Below are 22,345 nucleotides of genomic sequence, written 5' to 3' on the forward strand. Positions count from 1 at the left end.
TTAGAATTGGAGAACTCAATACAATTCTTTACCATGACAGTGCAGGACAATTATTGTCGCTTTCATGGACTTAATACAAGGTACAGCAAAGACATTTGCCCTCACTGCATGCACTGAGGCAGTTCTCAACATGTCCCATATACAGTAGATTACAAGGGGAAGAAATGTTCGATTGCTTTGCTTATTGAAGATATCCAAGGTTCTAAAAGAACCAGCAGAACACTATCTTAAGACAGATAAAGAAGGAAAGAGAATACCTTTGTGCTGCCTATTCATAAGTCCTTCAGAGACTTCCTGACAATACACAGGAAAAAGTTGCAAAAATTCACATAATAATTCACAAATGACATGACTGAATCAAACTCCTCATAAGATTAAATAAAACTTCTACAACTTTGAGTCAAGTCTTACAACACAGACTTGACTTAGCTTTCATTAAGCAGTATGTCTCCATACAAAGTGGCTGCAATAATAATTATATTGTAAATCTGTTCAGAACAAACCTGATCCAATGATATTGCTCTGACACTCCAGAGACTCTAATTTTGATATAACTTCATCATCCTCGAGTTGTCACAAATTAAATTTTGACTATAGCCATACACTGTCTATAGCCCTGACATCTTAGTCCCTTTTATCCTAGACATAAGCAGCATACCAGCATGGCTGACATGTGCCATCTGATGAGCAGAGTGCATGACATCCTGTGAAGAATTTCTCATAAAGGTTCTCAAAGAGAACCAGGCTCCATTCTCACCTGACCTTCCCTGGTAGTTTTATACAATCTCCACTCACCTCCTCTAGTTGCGACCCCAAGACAAATTCCTGCAGAATGGATCTTTTCTGGCTGTGTGATATTTACAGAGCTTCCACAGTGCTGAAATATTGCACCATGTCCTATCTATTATTTAGTGAGAACATCACACACTCCAGTGATCCCACTGTTCAAGGTATACTGTTAACCATAAACCATCAGCTGTTAAAATTAATGACCGAAGTGACAAATTTACATAAAAAGGGCACGGAACTGTTGGAGCAAGTCCAGAGGAGGGTCACAAAGTTGATAAGAGGATTGGAGCACCTTCCCTATGAAAACAGGCTGGGAAAGTTTGGGCTGTTCAGCCTGGAGAAAGTTGTGTGAAGACCTCGTCTGAAGGGGCCTTAGAGGGAAGCCAAAGGACTCTTCATCAAGAACTGTAGTGACAGGACAAGGAATAACAGGTACAAGTTGACAGAAGAGAAATTTAGTTTAGATATTAGGAAGAAATCCTTGAGTGTGAGGGTGGTTACTGGAACAGGTTGTCCAGCGACGTTGTGGATGTCCAAACACTGGCAGTATTCAAGGCCAGGTTGGATAAGGCCTTGGGCAGCCTGGTCTAGTGGGAGATCTCTCTGTCCACTGAAGGAGGGTTGAGACTGGATGATCTTCAAGGGCCCTTCCAACCTTTAACATTCTATGATTCTGTTAGAACTCGTGAAGGCTTTTTCCAGACATAAACTGCAGACATAAACTGACCTTTCCCAAGGTCAAACCCAAAACTTTCCTTCTGAGGGAAGGGGAGAATTAATTTACTCTACTTGCACTTTAAACAATGGACTATTAAAATAAGTCCTTTCTCAGGACAGAGCCTGAATTTTTAATTGGCCAACATGATTATGTCAGTGTGTAACCAGAGCAGTATCCTTCCCCCGTCCTGAGAAGAATCAAAGCCAGAACCATCCATTTGCATTAATAAAAATTTTTAAAATTAAATGAAAAATGTGCAGCTGCTTAAGTTACCCATTTCTCTGGAAGTCTTTCTCTTTTGTACTCATCCCTCTGGGTAACCTGGGAGGGATAGTCTGGTTCTCTCACTGCTAGTAAGACACAGCATTGGAGCCAGGAGCTGTGATCCTCAAAACGCTCCACACACCCATCTACATGCACAGCCTCTCATAAGACATCAAACAAAACTGCTGTAGCTGCTCAGTGACTGATGCTAGACCGTGCAAAAGCTCTGCCCAGATCCCAAACAGTCATAGAGCTAGCTGAGACACCAAGGTCTCTCATAGCCTCCACAGTCCCTGCTAACTTGCTTTCTACCAGGAGCTGTTAATAAGTTTACAAAATATAGTATGAATTAGTTTTCTCAATCAATGTATTCTCAAGAACTCACCTGTGTTTTCCTTTTGTTCAGAGGCCTTGAAAGAATAAATTACAAAGCATGTAACTAAATAAAAAATAAATTCTCTACATACTCCATACATTGTTTGTATTTAAAGTAATGCAGATTTCTTTTTGCATAATTTCCCTTGCACTGAAGTCATCTCATATGACTCAGCTCAGTTACAGTGATGCTCAGCACACTGCATATCAGAATAAAGCAGTTCACAGAAACTGAAGTCACATGCTTTTGCAAACACTAAGGGACAGATGATAAATTTATCCCAAGGGCAGCTTTGTTTACATCAAGGGGGCTACCTGCATTATGCATTTTATCCAGTAAAATTAATTTGACAGTCTTACTGTGAAAACATTGTTCATGCTAGAGAACATATCTTATAACAGTCTCAATGTTTTACTGAACATTTGCTAAGGAATCTATTTTTTACATACTTTTTCAGGCTTGTTTTCAATTGCCAAGAACTATTTCCTGAAGAAAGAAAACATTTCTACTTAATGTGTCATATTGGATCAAATTATTTTAAGGTCAAGAGTAAACAATAGAGCTTTTTGTGCAAGCATACTGCTCTGCTGCTATCAACCCTCAGGCAATGATGATTTGACATCTTCACTTCATATGTTGCCTGCATGATCTGTGCTGTACCTGCTCAGGACAGAGAACGTATTCTGGTATCCCTGAGGCACTCTGCACAATCTGGCCCAAAATGAGCAATAAGCCTACAAGAAGCTCTTGGAAGTGCCAGGCACCTACTTCTTGCTTACACATAAAATCAATGCAGGATAACAGTGGGCTCAGTTATTGTGAAATGAACATTCTCGAATAGCTCCTTTTAACATGCCCACTTAGAATCTGCTACCCTTAAACAGTGTCAGCATATCTGTAAGACCTGGGATTTGTTAGATTTGTGCTGAACATCTGCTCTGCCTCCTGGTTCTGAATGAGTGCTGGATGCTGAGAACAGCTCAGGATTTAGCTTTGTATAAGGTGTTCAAATATTGCCCGGTGAATGAGATAATTTTATATTATAAAACATCAAATAATCATTTTTACCCATAGCATCTTTTCTTTGTATCCTTCCATGATTCAATTGAAAAGGAAAATGAAAAAAAGGGATGACAATAAATTGAATATTTGCTTCCCCTGGACCACTTCTTGAACTCTCATTCTGAAGAGCTCTTCAACAGTGGCAGATTTTTTCCTCCTCTTAGTCCAATTCTGCTTCCCCCCCCCCCCCCCCCCCCCCCCCCGTTTCATTTCCTAGTACCAACTTCTGGGTTCTAAAGGCACTCATATGACTGTCTCAACAAATGAAGAACCACAATTTTAAAGGGCAGGGACCTGAATTCTAGGCAGGGCACTGTCCTCTGAACAATCAGGCTGAAATTCAGGAATACCACCCCAGCTGGAAGTACTAAACAAGCTCCCTCTGTGCAGGGTCTCCCATGTCACCTTCACAAAATCTACCCTGCCTTCAGTTAAACTGATTACTTGCTGATGGCTTGGTACTATACCTGCTGGTTAATTTTCCCAAATTATATGCAGAATTATAATTAATTACATAACACTCTGCAGTAAATGCTGTCTTACCTCCACCATAAAGTCACAGCTGGGCCATGTTTGCAGAAGGCCTGACAGAACACAAGTAAAGCAATAGTAGCACCTGCCAGCACAAAAGAACCCACAAAGAAAAAGTAGAAAATGCTTACAAACAGTCTTTTCCAAAATCTTTACATTCTGGTTTCATTGCAGGTCACTGGGTATTCCCTTATCTCTTGAACATTGCTTCCTGTGTGCCCTGCACCAAATACAAAGACCAGTCTGTTAATTCTGAAGGTAATACACAAGGTGGGCTTTTTTTTTTCATCTTTTTTTAATGCTCAACTTCAGCTGAAGCAGACCAGGACCAGGGTCAGGGCAGGCTACTGACTCCATGTTTCAGGCTATCTTCCTACAATACGCTACGGCATATTGCATATCCTACAATATGCTACAGCAGAGACTAGAGAGCTAATTGCTCTCTAGTCTCTGCTGCAAATGAGCAGATCAGCTTGCTTTCTGTGAGTTCTCTGTCCCCTCTTCTGTTCTTCCCAAGCAGGTATCTTCTGTGATTTTAACTTCTGTTTTCTTTGCTTCCAGCACTGTATCCTGCTTCCACCCAGACTGCTCCTCATCTGGAGTGTCAGACTGATTGTCATACCCTATTAGCTGTGGTCTACAAGTTGTCCTGGTGTTTCACTATCTTGTCAGATGACAGTGCTTATAGCCAAGAGTATTTGTGTGCATTTTTCCAATAAAACACAGGATTACTCTACAGCAAATGTTTTTCTAGCATCCCAGCTATGATTATGTTTTGGATGGACATGCAGTCCCACAGCTGATTGTAGTCATTACTGTATAGAAGCACAAAATGCCTTTGAGCAAGGTATTTATAAGCATAAACCACAAATCTTTACCTAGAAGGCTGGTCTGCTTACAGTGATGCTGTTGGTCATCTTCTGATAGCCCATCTCCTGCCCTTCATCACATTGTGACAGATTTTTCTCTCTGGGGCTGTCCAAAAGGGTTAGAGAGATGTCTCCAAGGATAAGCATGTGGCAGGCATTACTTCTTCCTCAGTGGCTTGTCAAAAAACTACTGCTATAAATCTACATGAGTCTGGAAAATTTCTATAATCTAAGCTCACAATAGTCATCTTTGAATTTGAAACAGTTAGGAACTCAAACTGATCCCACTGATTTATTTACCTTGTACATCAGGGTCTGTATCTCCCTCCCTCAGTTTCCATGCCTCTAAGCCATTCAGTTCATTTGTTTCACACACATTACAAGCCATCTTAAAATGTCACAAGTTCATAGTGCTGATACTCTGGGGGGAAAAAAAAAGTCTGTCTAAAGATGCACTGGATGTCTTGGTTTATTCTCACACTAAAAAAACAACAAAATATTTAGCAAAGGCAATAAATTCTAAACTTTAAAGAAAAAGAGGAATGCAAAAGTCATTCTTGTAATTGAAAATATTTCTTCATCACTTCTTGTTAATGGGCATAATTAGAGTCAGCTAACAGGTGCAAAAATATTGGACATACACTTTTAAAATAACAATCGTAAACAGTAGACTTGTGCACTACAAATTTTGGCAGAGTCAAGCAAATATTTGAGTGATTTACAGGAGTCAAGCACTGAAATAAATGGGGTTTTTTTGTTATTTGGGTTTTATAGCTAACTTCTATTTCACTATAAGACATTTCATAATAAGCACTCAAAGACATCTAGCACAACTTGCCTATTTTAACTGGGTCACAAAGCTCAAGAAACATACTGCTGAGGCCTTATAAATACGTACAGTCTGTGCATATAGTGCAATGGAAGAGCCAAAAATAACCAAAAAAGGATGATGGCAGGGGTGGAGGGGAAGTTGGTAATCCCATGCTGTGGTATTCCCCAAGCACCTGGAATTCTCAGAGCATATAAACCACTGAATCACAAGAGAAGCAAAACAGTATCAGATTCATTTGTTTCAAGAAACAAAAGCCCTTCCATGTTTCTTATAAAACAGGACCTTAAGAAACACCACCATTTCACAACTGTTTTATAGTATGTGCTCGTGTATACACTGCCAAAAATCTAGTCTCTCTAAAAAAAAACCCTAAAAAAAGCAAAAAACATAGTATTACTATTGTTTTTTTAAGTTTTATTCTAAAAAGTGATAAAATGCTGTCAATATACATTATTAGCAAGAACAGCTCATTTTTCCCATACCAAGCTCAGACTGATATACCAATTTGGTAATGTAATCTCACTCCCCAGATCAGCATAAAATACTTGCACATCCTCTTTCTGCCTTATAGCAAGTGTTACTTCCTACACTTAGTACGTTAGGAAATATCACAGAAGATGAAACTTCATGCAACAATTATTTAGCAAGAGTCTCTGTCTGTTTTTGTCTTCTTCTCATAAGAAGATCCTCTTTAGAGTTGATGAGATTCTGTGTTAAAATACAGAGGCATTATTTAAAATTTGTTTTGATGCAAACCAAAAATAAAGTGCTGGTTCCTAGAACAAAGTCAGTCTGTCAACCTGGTAAACAAAATGTAAGGTTTTTCCTTGAGACAAAGCTATGCTGAGCAATCTGAATCTCATTTTAGTTTCATATCCCAGCTTAATTTTCAGTTTACTGAGGTTCAGAAAGTTGCTCCCCTCTGATCAACAGACACACATTCTGGAGGGGTGAATTTTTTGAGAGACTTTACCCATTCCATCAGCACATTGTCATTTTACATGGAGGAGACCATGGAAAAATACAGATTCACAAATAAATTTTTCTAAAAAAAAGCAAATAACCTGTTCATTTTCCTTTCCTTCTTCTACTATAAACAAGAATAAATTAAATACAGATGATAGCAAACAAAACATGACCTGCCTGCTACCCACTGTGTCTAATCAAAGAATCCTTGGTGCTATTCCTTGCTCTCAGAACCTTCCTTTCTCCAAACTTCCCACATCAGTCTGAAAAAAATCCTGAAATGTCTGAGTACTCTTCACAGACAGTTCACCTTCTTGAATCATGAATCTGTAAGGTCAGACTTACATTCACTCTATTCTAGCTGGAAATACCTTTCACATACTGCTACAATTTTTGGGCACCAAAACACCAGTCCTGAGGAAAACAAGCTCCATGCATATTTTTGCATGAGGAACACGAGCAGGGTGAGAAAAGAGAAGTTCAAAAACAAGGTGGGAAGAGCTTTTCTCTGCTGCTTCCACAATGGCCTCTGCTGTACTCCAAGAGGTAACAGGAAGCAGAAAAAGTAGTTCTGAGAAAGCCTGGGCTGTATACATGTCCTAGCTCATGATAGACAGTTGAGCAGCTGAAAATGTACATATTCTTTGTATAACCATGGGGTCTCTCTGAAGATCATGCATCTATTCTTAATTACCTATTTTAAATAGTTCTGTGCTTTCATTAACATTCAGACTAATTAAGGGGCAAAATAGTTTGGTTTTCATGATGTGCAATAGTTATATTTTGTGAAACCAGTTTTATAAGTTATCTTTCCATCATCCAAACCACCTACAACCATTAATCGAACAAGTAAGAGCTCAAAAGGAAAAACAAAACCCCAAAGTCCAAATAGATCATTTATCTTGAATCCAAACAAATACCCACTTAAACTACTGACAGTATTTTTTATGCTGTATTTGTAAAAGATGTATGTAGCTGAAGCAAGTTTTGTTTAACTGCAACATCAGATATGTTTAATACCTTTACTGTTGGGAAAGGTCACCAGCAGTGTTTTTCAAGATTGTCAGACTAAGACTATTAGACCAAATAAAGCTATAACTGAAAAACAATAAAAATTTCTGACTGCTGCTTCTTGTTCTTGCCTCAACTTGGCCCGTGAATCGCTGCTGCTCTCAGCTTTCCAAGCTGGTTTCACTTTGTGGTTCCTGTATGATAATTACCAAAGCCCAGAAATGGTGCAGAGCTGCAAAAAATTCATAACTGAGGAACTGAACATAACCTTCTTTTCCAGCTAAGTGAAATTCCAGCTACATCAGTGAAGCCACAATTTCATTTATGTTGTCTCTGGTAGCTCTCTTTGCAGATGGACTTTCTGGACATCAGCTAAGGCATTTTGATGCAGCCCACTGCGAGTCCCTGAAGAAAGGAATACTCTGGGAGCTGAAAACAGCAGTGTTGATAATCCCAGCCCTCAACCTCCAACCTCAGTTGAACATACTGAAACACCTGAGGTGAGTGCATGCCTTCTTATCTTTGGATTGTTTGGATGAAAGGATTGATCCTTTGGGCACAACCTATCTGATATCTCAGCTTTCATTCTGTACATCAGAGGTACCAAGCTCCTTTTCACCAATCTGTCTGCCATAGGTGCCAGCACTTTCTTACTGAAAGCAGAAAAGTACAGAGACAGATAAATACCATGCATATTCTCATCTAAAGACTCTATTACAGATTTGGCAACACTTTGAGAGACAGATGCCTCAGGTTTTCCTCAACTGATAAGCTGGTTTCTTAGCTCTTGCCACGATACACAGGGTGATTTGAAGCTTGCACTGAACTAAAGCACACCTGACACTGAATCCCAGGTGCTGCAGGACCTACAAACCCTGCTCTGGGGCAGGGGAGATGTTGCAGAAGTGTGCAGACATTTGAAGTTCTGTCCAGTCCAAGTGCTGAGAGCACATCTCTCACTCTTCCTGGCCCCTGGCTGCTCTTTCAGCTTGTCAATACCTCCCTTTTGACATGATAGGACTTTTTTATGGAGCAAAAAAGACTTTTTTATGATCCACTACAAAGCCCTCCCAAAAACACTTTTGAGCAGCACCTTTGATGGGATGCATTTTGTGTTTCAGTGTATCTTGGCTTGTACTTCAATCACATATTTTAATCTACCTGTATTAAAAAAGTATCTTAATCTCACTGTTATCAGTATCTCTTCCTCCCCTTACCTGCTGAAGTGTAAGGTTGAGTTTCCTCTGTTTAAAAAGATATAGCTGTCACTTTATGGCCATTTCTGCAGGTTTATGTGGAATAATTTGAACACTTTCATCACTGATGACGTCCACTGCTAGTGCAGAGATTTGTGTTGCCCTTCTCCAAAGCTGGGGACAAGCACTGACAGAGGCTTTCTTTTCTCCCCAGCTGTCCCTGGACATAGCAGTGCTCAGGGAAAGGCACCCTTTGGCAGCCAGCCCTGTGCAGCACACTTGTGTTCTGGTACAGCAATGCAATTGTGAGTGGGAGGGAAGGAGAGGAGAGGGAAGAGAAGAGCAGAGGAGAAAAGCAGATCATGGAGCAAGAAGTGGCGGTCACTGAGAGCTCTGCATATGCAAGTAGGATGCTGGTAAAAATCTGAGCAGAGAAAGAACAGACACCAGTACAATGCAATGTGCTTTTACTACACCCAGCTCCACCTAGATGTCAGGCTGCTGTACTCTACCCTCAGTTCCACAGGCATTTGTGATGTCCCAAGAAGTGTTCCAAAAGGGCAATGATCCACCCGATTCTCAGTGTATCTCCAGGTATATACATGTATATGAGTATGTAAGGATAGATAAGTTGCAGAATAGTTGCCATTTTTCTATGGAAGGGTTATCAGGCAAAGAGGATCCTTTAAATGTTTTGTGTTCCATGCTGCACAAAAACCTTTGAGCATATACTTGTTTTAAGCAGCTCATACCGCCCAGCTCAGCAAGGGTCATGTTCAAATTTGCTGCTAAAATTAATGTCAATACCATTTAAAGGGTCTCTTCTTGGAAGCTTTTAGCTCTAAGAACCAGAGCAAATACATATCTAGCAAGAGGCATGGCAACTTAGATTTATAACCTGACCTTGAATTATGGGCAAGTATTTTATAACATTCCAGATTTATGATTTTATTTCCTGGAGACCCTGACTGTAAAAATGAGGCTGGACTTAAAGAAGAAGCACACTTCTGGTTTTCTTAACAAGGTGTCCTTGAGCTGTATAATCTCGTAACACAAACCAGACAATCTTTTAAGAAATCTATGTTCTTCCTTAATTGTCTCATAGCTAAAGGCTTTAAAACCAAGATGAGCTATGCACTTCCTCGCATCCACAGATGCAGAGACACTGAGCAAAACTCTAGCTTTTATTATGCAAATTTCTTGAAAGTATGATATTCTTTTTCTCCATATCCAAATTTTACAAGTACCTTTTGTAGCATACACAATCTTTGCATCATAACATTTCCAAATTTTTAAATTTATATCAAGAAAAATATACATTCTTAGCTTCAATAAAAAATTCAGAGGTAAATAAATGCTTTACAGTCTTATGGACTCACTTTTTCAGTGATGTGTAAACAGACCACTTGTCCTGCAATCATTAAAATTTTCTAGAACAGGATTTCATTACAGAAAACTCAAATCTAACTGTTATTCACTTGACATCTTAAACTGATAATAACACATATGCTTATATTTAATTCTTCCTTCTGTTTAGGAGTCAAGACCAAAACCTACCTTTAAGTTATTGCATTATTTTCTGTTACAGTTTTCCACTCCTCACTCATCTTACAAAAATAGAGGGAATGGGAGCACAGAATAAAGAAGCACAGAAAGCAGCTTCAAAAATTGGTAGTTACTTTACAGTTACTTCCCCTTTCCTGGTTTTCAGGAGTAACTATAAAAAAAGCTCAGATTTTATTTTATTCTTTTCTTCAAAGAGTTGCTGGGAATAGAATTCAAATTATCAGAGGTTCCCTTTCTCATTTAGGGCCACTGACTGACCCTAAGAAAAATGTATTGAGGCATTACATGTATTTGTTTGAAATACTTGATATTGAAATTCAAACAGTTCTTCAAGCAGAATTCCTAACAAGAAGGATTTGTGACAGGGAGTCTACAAGATTTACTTTGAAGAAAGAAAATGTGTGTTTAAGAGACCCTCGAACCTTCAAAAGAACACCTCCTTCAAAAGGCCCCACCTCACAGGTATAAGGGATTTTCAGAAGTGAATGTATTTACATGAAGTGGAAAGATTTGCAAACTGTACAAGGCAATTACTCAAAACAGTGGTAGAGTATTGAACAAAATGGTCCCCATTTTCCTTGGGGTTTTTTTCAAAGAAATACATGATTTCTTTCACCTACACTAAAACTATTGAACAAATCCTGTAGTTCTTTCTGAAAAAAAAAAGCAATTTTACAGACTTCCTGCTGGTCTTGGGTGGAAAGAAATTGAATACTCAGTGAGGTGAAGGACAAAAAGAAAAAGAACTTGAAAATACAGTCCATATGAAAGAAAAATTGTATTTATAATGCACCAAATAAACACTAAAAACCTATTACCATGTATTTGAGCAGCTTTTTCTGACATTTATATGACTATACCTATGTCTCTTTAGACACATATACATGCTTGCATATTCATGCACCATTCCACACAGAGCTATCCAGATGAAAAGCCTATCCCATCCTTCTTAGTTTTAGTTAGAACACATTGAAACCAACACACTCTTTGCTATCATCAGCTAAGGCTTCCCTGAGATAGGACTCCATAGTGTCTTATGCATTAAATCAGCTTTGTGAACTTACTAAAATGATATTTCAGGAAGAGAGGGGTAGAACAGCCAGAAGACAGACATAAGCAGCAGGTCTAGCTGGGCAGTTCAAAGTGATCAATGGATTTATTTTGTTGGGGGTTTTTTACTGATTTTAAAAAGATTTTTCCTCTTCTAGTTTATGAACAACTTTTGCCTTCTGAATCCCACCTTTATGATTCTCCTTATCTCTGGAATCATCCTGAAGATGTTTCAAAGAGAGGGCTAGAGACTAAAAATTATTTTTGCAACAGATTAAGACTGGTAGAGTTTTTCATCAACATTGCTGTGGACATGATGCATAAGCACATGCACACACCAACAGCCACACATCCAACAAAGATTCTTCCCTGATTCCTAACTGCCCAGTATCAACTGAAGAAAGATTCCACACTGCAAAACATGGTAGAATGAATGTCTGGTGTTTTTGTTTGGGAGCTTTCTAGACTTCATCAAAGAAATCTCTTCCCGCTAAACACTGAAGAATCATTCAGTCTACACACAATAATATATTTTAATCTGGCAATGCTTGTCCATGTGGTAAGAACATCCAAGAAGTTAGATAAGACTACACAATATCTAAATTCATTTCCATTCACCTCCTTTAGTAACAGGGAATCTATATTTAAATAAAAAATTGTATTCATTTTTGAAACTATCCTAAACAATTCAAATACTGACCATCAATCAGTTCTCAATAAATCAATCACTCTGACTGAATGCTTGAAACTCTTTAAAATCACGTTGTATATTTGAAGGGGAAAAAATATAAAAATCTTTTTCTCTACACATTCACCAGAATGTATCTCCATTGAGCAACTTTCTGAACAACATTAAATTGAATATTAAGCTGGGATATCAGACTAAAATGAGATTCAGATTGCTCAGTGTATCTTTGTCTGAAGGAAAAACCTTAATTTCTGTATGCCCAACATACAAAGCTATGAAAGAATTAAGGTTCTGTAGATGCAAAAACTAAATATTTGACCAGAAAGATTACAGACACATGCATCTCCTAATTATTCTCAGCATAATTAACAAGATAGCTCTGAAATTCTGGGACTCTGAAGTGACATTGTTTCTTCTAGACACTTAGATGGTGAATTCTGAAATTTTAAAAGTGAAGCAAAGGCTTCAATTGATGCCACTCTGGATCCTATTTCCTATTCACATGGGAGTCTGAAACACTTCTGCTGTGAAACATTCTTTTTAATATGAGGGTTTCCTCCAAACACAGGGCCTACTGCCACCTCAGCTACTACTAAAATGAACTTTCAGAGTCTGTGTAATCACTGTAGTAAATGCAATGAAATCTTCAAGCCATTCCCCAGTACTTAGACTTTCCTCTGTTGGCCTTTTAAAGCCTGCTGCTGTATGGCTGCTGTGCAGAGCCTGTGATTCAGTATCATGACGGAAAACCATGAGCCTGAAAACATTTAACTGAGCTCTGGGTGATTACAGATGAAGAAATACAGCCCTTAAGGCCTCTCAATTTCCCCACATGGATATTAGTGCAAGCGAGAGTAACTCTAGCAGTTACAGCCTAGATGTATGTGGAGTTTTCCCTCTTTATATGCCTTGAATAAACCTTAAAAATGAAACCTCAACAGTTTTTCCCCATTGCTACCTGCAGCTGCTAGACAAGCAGAGAGACCTCATGCAGGAAAGGACTGGGTCACCTCTGTATCCTCTCTAGGCCAGAGCACAGACAAGGCTGTCCACAGACTGCAGTAGAGGCCCTGTCATGCCACGGCACTCATGGCTCTTGACCCTGGGGGCTGAGGATGCCTCTTTGCTGCTGCCTCAGGGGTCAAGCAAACTGCTGGTAGGTGTGGAACTAAACCACTTTCATTCTCGAGTAGGAATCAATGTGTTCAAAACATGTTCCTGCAGAGAACTGTGGGGGTTTTCCTTGCAAAATTATTATTTAGGTCAGTTTTCTAAAACAAACAGGTTCTTTGACAAGGTAGGCTGCAAAGCTGCTATGAAGATTTATAAGCCAAATAACAGGATAACACACACCTAACCACAGGTATAAGCATATTTTCACACAAACCTTTGATTTGTTGTTAGCAAGCTTATCAGATACTGTCTGAGGAAGGGGAAAGTTCCCACAGCCAAGTCATCCCTTTATATATTTAACCTGCAAACTTCAAAACAGCAGAATTTTATATAGAGGAAGTCAAGGTTACTGTAAAGAGTCAGGTTTCTGAACTTCTTACCGTCAGCTCCCCTCCTACCCTTTAATTCACATACCTATTGACACAGGTTTCTATGCTGTAGAGCCTTGTTATTTCTTCAGTATCATCAATGCTTATAACAACAGGTGTTTCACATACTGCAGAGCTGCAAAAACAGAAATGTGAGAGACTCAGAAGAAAACACTGACATCAAAGATATTACAATAAGAGGGCGTAATTTATACTTGGAAATTTCAAGGAAATGATAGTGCTTTACCAGTAATGCTTCAGAGCAGTCCCCAGGGTAGCAGCACACATTCCTGTTGGGGTTCTTTCCTGGAGGATATGGGACATAATATGCACATGATGAAAAATATATCAACCTGTTGCTATTACAGACAGTTTGCACAACATCCCAATTGACACTGTAGCACAGCATTTATTTGACATATGCAGGTGAGCCCCTGCACATCACTGAAGCTTGCAAGGTGAAAGCCTTGTCTTTTCATCACCATGTCTGTTCCTCTTCTTCCCATGTGGGATTCATTAAAAACATGGCTGTAGGAGCCGGCAAAAGGGCTGGAGTGCTACACCTGCAGCTGGGAGCAGAAGCCTGCCTGAAGGTCAGACTCAGCATGAGGCCCTGGGCAGCTGCTGGCATGGGCAAAATGCAGGAACGGCTGCTCGTACTGTCACAGCTTATTTCATAAAAGCAGAGCTGGTTTTGTTCTGAAGGTGAAGAGGAGTCAAGTGGCCAGAAAGAGGCAGAAAAAGAGTATTTTCTGAGACTCTCAGTACTTTGCATACAGTATTCAACCCCTATCTCAAAAAGGGGGAGAAGTGAAATGGACAGATGAACTGCTGTAGTGTTGTGGATTCTGGGACACACGTCTACAATCATCTCTGCTATTAAGAGGAGGATCTCAGGTGGCTTGGAAGGGAAAGATCCAGTAGGGCACACTGACAGAATAAAAGCTATTACTTCTTAGGCCTTTACTAAAGAATTTCAATGGATTTAATTTAATTTCAAGAGTGTTTTGAGAGCCAAGACTGTGTAGCCTTTTATCAAGGGTTACCATACCCATAAGCATGGAGCCTCTTTTTTTAATGTATCTTTTGAGGTTTTTCAAAGCAATGATTTTTTCTTTTGAGAGACTTCTATTACAGCCTATGCCATGCTCTGTGAGAAAGGTTTAATCCATGCTGCTTCTGCCATTACCCATAGCGTCAAAAAAGAGCAGTACAGTGCAAATATTCACAATATCCTCAGACAGAAATAGACAGACTACTTTTGTGCTTTCATAGTAGCCTAATTCAATTACTAAAAAAAAAAAAAAAAAAAAAAAAAAAAATCCAGGCATTTATTTCAAAGATAAAAAGGGCAGCTGCTCAGAATTGCTGAATTTATAATAATTTGCCTTTATTTTTTATTCCAGCAGCTCCTATCAGAGCACATATTTACTAGAGCAAACTTTTCATATTGACATTAACTGCATGTAAATGAAGTTCCATTTCACATCTAAAAATAATGATTTTTTAAAGTTATTCAGCTCGTTGTTGTTATGACTTCAAAACAGCACAGATAGCAGTGAGGCTCCCCTTTAAATGCTGTGTGATAGCAAAAATCCTGTGGCTCTCTGTAGAGCCAGAAAATATTCCCTGGGATAGACAAGGATCTTCCAAAGTGTTCTTCTGTAAAATCTTTTGTTCCTCTTTGTTCTCCCAGACAAAGTTTGACCCCTAGAACTTTTGTGCCGTAGCCACAGAGATACAGAGCCGACTCCCAGCGCAGGAGCTGTGAGGGAGGCGCACAGGGAGCTCTCCCATGGCGGCCCATGCTCCACGGTTCACCGTCGTAAGCATAATTGTTGTCAGAAATGCACCTTTTCAGTCTATTCCACTTCCAGGACAACGACACCAACCACCTCTGACCTATCTTTGGATCACCACTCCTGTTACTTCCCATCCCAAGGAGAACTTCAAACAAGCCCGGCCTGAAGCACAGTTCGGAGCCGAGGCTGGCCCCTCCTGCAGGGAGGCGTTGTGAGGGCCCCGCCCGCCTGCGGCGGCTCCCGCAGCTCCGCTCCCACCCCGCTCCAAGCGTCGGCAGCCCGGCCCGGCCGCGGCTCTGGCTGCCTTCCCTGCCCGCTCCTCCCCAGCAAGGACAGCCCCAGGCTGCCTTCCTGCCCGCTCCTCCCCAGCAGGACAGCCCCAGGCTGCCTTCCCTGCCCGCTCCTCCCCAGCAAGGACAGTCCCAGGCTGCCTTCCCTGCCCGCTCCTCCCCAGCAAGGACAGTCCCAGGCTGCCTTCCCTGCCCGCTCCTCCCCAGCAAGGACAGCCCCAGGCTGCCTTTCCTGCCCGCTCCTCCCCAGCAAAGAAAGACAGTCCCAGGCTGCCTTCCCTGCCCGCTCTTCCCCAGCAGGACAGCCCTAGGCTGCCTTCCCTGCCCGCTCCTCCCCAGCAGGACAGTCCCAGGCTGCCTTCCCTGCCCGCTCCTCCCCAGCAAGGACAGCCCCAGGCTGCCTTCCCTGCCCGCTCCTCCCCAGCGGCCCGGCCCCGGGAGGAGCCAAGCGGGAAGGGCTCCCCGGGCCGGGGAAGGCGAGGCGGGAGGCGCAGCCGTGGCCCCGCACGCAGCCGTGTGGGCAGCCAGGTTCCGGACGTGTTTAACACGCTGTAGTGGTGCTTAGTTTCATATGCTCTGCCGGTGCTGGCAAGTGAAGTGTTTGAAAGAAAAGCAGAACTAATCGTGAATTCTGACCTTCTTTTCAAGCCTGTAAGAGGCTCTACGTTAAATCATAACAGCGATCCTCACCAGCAGAATTACCTTCTGCAGAGGGAAACCCAAGGCCCTACAAGCTACCAAGAGGATGGCAAAAAAGGGGGAAAAAAAAAAAAAGCGTTTGCACTGCACAAAGGCTTGACAATAAAAATCCTTCCCCCTCTAAAATGAGGAACTGCCTGAGACAAGACTCACTACTCTCACAGCCACATGACAAGCAAGAGAAACAAGGAACAGAAATACCAGAGACGTGATGTAAAGTGGTGGATAGGCTAAAATTAGTTAATGTTCTGATTTCTTTTATTCTTTAAAAGTTCTTTTTTTCCTTTTTTAATTACATCAGAAATCCTGGAGGTCACTGGAAAGTGGTGGAGTAGAGATTTTTAAATCTCAATGCACACATGTACTAACACAAATACATGTACATGTTAGTGTTTAGGAGCACTAATTAAAAATTGATTTTACAAAGTAAGGAGAAAAACACCCCATTCACCTTCAGAATTGTATCAGGAAAATTTACAGAGTACCTTAGCTAAAGCAACTTCTACTCTAGTGTTAAGAGAAAGGTTGCCAATATTTCTCATTTTTTCCACCCCATCTTTTTTTTCTTACCTTTCCAAATAAACTTTCCTTCTTCCTATTGAGGTATTAATACTTTCACTACAAGAAAGGAAGTTCTTACTCCTTTTTCTCACTTTTAGTTTAAGCTGGTGTTGCACAGAGCTGGAATGAAATACAATGAAAAGACTGAGTAGAAAATTAAGATTTTGTTACAAGTTAGAAAATTGATTAAACAACCTTAAGCTATGCACAAAGCAACAGCACCTAAATATAATGCAGAGGACCACAGATTCAGCTCCTCTAGGCTGCAAAGTTGAACTATTTTCTTTGTGGTGTCTTTGTGGATCTTGTTGAGTCTAAATTGAGACAGAGCTGAACTTTTCTGATACAGTACACTCAGTTTTCTTCAAGTGAATGTTGAGCTGTGACACGGATCTGAGTTGTTGGTTAGCCTACACAGTTCAAAATATACTTACATGGCTCTCCACTTCCCCTCCCTGCCTGCCTGCGCGCACAAATACACTGGTGATGTTACAAACTTCTTTTGGGAAAGGCAGCAATGTGAAGAATCATAGAGAGATATAATAAAGGATATAATAAGGGAAGAGGCACTGTCATGGTGCAGAAGAATGGGAAAGAAGACAGCAAATAGCTGAACTGGGGAAAGAAAAAAAAAGAAAACTCCTTGAAATGAAGCTGTGTGCTGGGGCTGGAGTTAATCGCTTCATCGCAACCTGCACCTCGCCAGCTTGCAACTAAAATTGTGCTGAGAGCACACCAGTGTTGGAGGTGTTGCTGAAAAGGGCTTGCAGGGTGTCAAGGCTTTCCCTGCTCCTCAGCTCTGTGCCCCACGGGGCTGGCAGGAGGCTGGGAGCGGGCACAGCCAGGACAGCACCACGGGCTGACCAAAGGGGTGCTGGGTGTCACATAGTGCCAGCTCAGCCACAGAACTGGGGTTTGGCCCTTCCTCAGTACTCCCTCTTTGGAGGCTCACTAGGCACTGGTCTGCTTGTGGGAGGTCAGAAGTGACTTCTTTTTGGTCAGTTTGTGTCCTCCTACCCTTTTCCCTCATTTTTAAAACTGCTTTTATACCGTGACGCACACATTTTCTCACCATTGCTCTTCTGATTCTCTCCCCCATGCCACTGTGGGGGAGTATGTGATCTGCTGGCTGGGGATTTGCTGGCTGAGGTGATCACACCATAAACTGAGAATAGGAAATAACCATAATGACAGTGAAATTATAAATTAGGCTGGAAGTTACAGACACAGAAACTATAGCTTTTTTCCTGCTGCATTTTCTTTTGCACTTTTTTAAAATTAATATTTTCTCTAGGTGAATTATCACATGGGTAGTGAGATTGTAAAAAAAAGGATACTTTTTTAATTCTTAACTTTTCTCCTGGATGTTGAAGAGATCTTTAGGAAAAGTAATTAAATACACAGCTCACACTGGCAGTCTCTAAATGTGAAACCCCCTATAGTTGCAAAAAAAATTACTTCCATTAAGACACAGGCTACATTTAGGAAAAAATATGAGCTGGTTTAAAGTAAGTGTTCAATATAGGGTCATCAGAGTGCTATACCAGCTGAAGCTGGGGCTGTTTTGCAGACTTGGCCAGCAGTCAATAAGCTCACCCAGACAGTGTGGCAGCAAGCTGCCTCTAGCAATATTTTAATATTTATTCATCTTTGCATACCTTTCTGTTCACATATTTTTCAGGCTGATGGGTGAAATTCAGGCTGCTGAAGTCACCTGTGGTGATGTCATCAGAGTGAAACTGTCAGTGTCAGAAAATGGCTGCTGCAAGAATCTTAACTTGCAGACATAATTGTAACTTCAGTACAAAGTTCATAACTTTTTGTTCTAATGTAAGCAAACAGGGGTTTTGAATTCAGAGAGAAAAGGCCAGGATTTTCAGATATGTGTGATGATTTTTACAGCATACTTACCAATTTGTGTACAAAGACCTTTTGCTATTGATGCTAACAGGAGCCCATCTCTCTCAGCATGACAGATCCTACTGCATCAGAAGGTGTTCCATTTTCAGGAGGAACAGTCCTCATTGTGCTGCAGGAAGCCATGCAGGTGTGCACCCAGCTTTTCCTCACTTAGGCCTTTCTAGAGCAACGAAACAAAAGGCACTCAGACCATAAAAGCACCGAGGCAGCTGCCCTGCCTGGCACACTGCTGATCTTGAGGCTTTATCAGTGAGTCAGTGTTGCTGTTCCAAAGCCTGAGCAGAGTGTGCTACTTAGCAGTCATAGGAGCTCATTTGGAAAGAATTCGGTTCCTAATTATAAAAAAAAGAGATTTCAAAAGTGTTTGCCTTGGGAAGTACAGCCACAGACACAATGCATGGGAGACCTTCAAGTTCAACACGTTTCAATGGAAACCCTGCCTGCTGCCCTCCTACATGCAGGAGAGTCTGTGCACACTTCAACCACAATAAAAGGATGCCACAGCACTACCTTTACTGCTCAGTAGTAGGTGGATTGAGAAGGTGGTAAACTGGTGCTAGATAAGGCTCAATCTGAGTTACAGCAAGCAGATTTTTTCCAAATAATCTGAATTACCTGGGGTGAATTCAGCCACTGGCCCTGGCCTTCCCACTGCAGAGATAAAATAGCAGCTCTGCAGCCTGCATCTAAACTCAAAATGCCTGATTTAGAGTGTTTCTGCTGTTCAAGCTGTGGGTCAGCAGGGAGAGCTCAGCAGGGTCTCTTATCCCTCTTCAAGAGCTCTTGTTCTACAGCTTTGCTTTGAAGGAGTAAGAATGCCAGAACTGAGCCCATTTTTCCCTTCTGTCTGTTGGGATAACCAGAAAAGGCTCAGAAAATTCTGGAGGCCAAGACAGATAGACAAAATGCTGAGAAGAAAAAAGAGACTTTAAAAAAAACCAGAAATCCTTTCTCTGCCCTCTCTCACTTTGGTAACACCTCTCCTGCCCCCATCACCAGTCACCACATCAGCTTCTCTTTTCTAATTAAATGAGTCTGGAGCTGACTTGGAAAGAAATCCAGCAACTACGACACAGAGAAGTTTCTTACTGGCCTGTGTGATGAAGTAGGAGGCTGTTTGGCCAGTCCATGGCTTAACCTACTTTATTTTAATGAGTTATCCATGAGGGGGGATACATAGAGGTGCCATGTCAGCATAGTCTGAGGTCATCGCCAACATCATCAGACAAGCTTTGAAATTAGCTCTGTAGTGACAGTACTTCGTATGGAGTCTAACAAAATGTGTATAAGCACCAGCCAAAATAAATTATCCTCTTCTCCCCTGCAGATGTGCCCTGGTACCTGCCTGATGCCATGAGGGCCAGCATGGCACACCACCCCACTGTATGGAAACCAGCCACAAGGAAAATTATAAACTGAGACTTTTTTTTAAATTCAGGAAAATATTAGAAGTGTGAACTGTGACATGTGCAGCTCAAATGATGTGCCTAAGGAATATATTAATTTTTTCACAATGGAAGAACTTCATAATCTCTTGAAGATTTTATCTTTTTCCCATAAAAATTCATCACCGAGAACCAATTTCTGTGAAATATTAATTAATAGATTGTAAATGTCAAAATTCAGATCATTAGTGATGCCCAAATACTATAATTATTGAGAACTGCTCTGAAAATTCAAAGGGTCTCACCCATAATGCTTTCAGCCAAGTCCAGAAACTGAAGCACTTTAAGTTGCCAGTAGTTTTGTAACATTTCTTGCTGCCATGAGATTTGCTTGACAAGACCCTTTGCCTGGAAAGGGATCTACTTTTGATGTCTGAGACGAGCCTGACATTTCCACTTCCTATTTAATTTTTAAGTAACTTCTGCTTTAAAGTTCTGAGCTCAAGTTTCCTGCCCCAAGTAAACCAGGTCTCTTCATTTTTTACTTTCATTTTCCACTTCTGCTTCTCTCTGCCAGTAAGATCACTCGTAGCTGAATCGCAGTGGCAAATGGCTCCCTAACTCTACAGTTTCCACATTTTCTGTAGAACTGATCATCACTTCTTCTGTGTCTGAATAAAATAAACTTCAAGGCTATACATTAAAATCTTCTAAAAAAAGTGTCATGTCTGCTGTCCTGCAGTTAGAGTGAACCTCTGGATTCAGTGCTGGAGATGAGCAGGCATCTCACACAACTTCTGGATGAAGAAATAAACTCAGTGTTTGGTACACTGTAAGAAAGGCGGAGCTTGAGTGAAATTTGACTTTGCAATAGCACAGAAACAATAGAACAGAAAACAAAACAAATTCCTTTTCCAGGTCTCAGTGCTGCTGTCGTTCAGGGCACTGGCAGAGACAATAATAGGGCCAGAGGGTTCTCCTTCCATTTTCTCTCAAACCTACAGCTATTTAGCAGGAAATAAAAAGCCTTCATAACCTACTTCATAGACTACTTCATGTAGTACACATTTCCTCGTCAGGATCAGGTAACAGCCTAGCACAGCAAAGTAGCAGCATGACACAGCTGCCCTGGGAAGCCCCAGAAAACAAAAGGCCCTAGAATAAGAGCCATTAGCAGAGAGCACCAAATAATTTTTATATAAATGTATTTTCTGTATAATAGATGCAGAAATCATATCACATGTATAAATATATAACTATGTGTATAAATTTGCAGCATGAAAAAAACATTTATATCAGGAGGTGATCTCCAGTCCTGGCAGAGCTCTATCAAGAACCTGTAATAAATATACTTTACTCATGCTGTGAGATATTTTTTTACAAAAAATAAATCTATCTTAATTATGCAACGTGACATGTCCCTCTGCTATGCAATGGCTGAAGTACCTGTAACTGGTGAGATTTTTTAGGTTTTTTAATGAGGATTCAGAAGATTAACATGCTGCTTATTCCTGTGGTAGCTCACAAACCACTTTCCTTCTGTAGGGAATGGGATAAGCATTTACAGCCACACACAAGCATTCATTTGACTGTTGTGTGCGTTATGACTTGAAAGTAAAACCTAGTCCACCATTCATACCTTGCCAGAGTCTGGATCTTAGAGCTAATCCCAGAGTTTCTCACTCCATCTCATCTCCAGTCACCTCTGTCATGGCAAATTACAAAAGCATACCTCAATCACTAAATGCTTTTTTAAACTTTAGTCCCCAGTGAATTCATTCCCATTGAATATTTTTTTAAAGTGAAAACCCTAAGTAGTGTTAAGAAGTAACATTGAACAGAAGCCTGCAAGCAGTTCTTGGTGTTCAACCAAAATTAATTGTTGAATGAACTTGATTCTTCACTTTGTGGGGAAGTTTTATATAAAGGAAATGCCAAGAAAATATTTTTTTCCTCCAGTTCCTAGACAAGATTAACTGTATTTTTCTTCAGAAAGAAGAGTCTAAAAAAAAAAATCCCCATTAAAATATAAGCCATTTGAAGGGCTGTTTTTTGCCCCAATGTGTTAATCAGAGACTTCAAGTTCTCTGTGACCCTGAGGAGAGGAGGACATTCCCTTCAGCCTCACTGCCGTGATTTTCTGACTGCACTCCCAGGCCTGTGTGCCCAGCAGCAATCCAGGCACAGCCAGCTGGGTTGGTACAATCTGGAAGCTTGTTGCAATAACAC

The 22,345-nt window shown here is 40.8% G+C and overlaps 1 long non-coding RNA gene across 1 annotated transcript; it reads right to left on the reverse strand.

The window, feature by feature from the left end:
* Nucleotides 1-3,870: 3,870 nt before the first annotated feature.
* LOC132330789 (uncharacterized) lies at nt 3,871-15,480 on the reverse strand. The gene is made up of 4 exons (XR_009487434.1): nt 13,707-15,480; nt 13,506-13,595; nt 4,910-5,030; nt 3,871-3,960 (listed from the first exon to the last, which is right to left on the reverse strand). It is a non-coding gene; the product is annotated as an uncharacterized LOC132330789 (long non-coding RNA).
* Between the last annotated feature and the right edge of the window lie 6,865 nt (nt 15,481-22,345).

This window comes from Haemorhous mexicanus, chromosome 9 (genome assembly GCF_027477595.1).
Source record: "Haemorhous mexicanus isolate bHaeMex1 chromosome 9, bHaeMex1.pri, whole genome shotgun sequence".
In the NCBI taxonomy this organism is placed as follows: Eukaryota; Metazoa; Chordata; class Aves; order Passeriformes; family Fringillidae; genus Haemorhous; species Haemorhous mexicanus.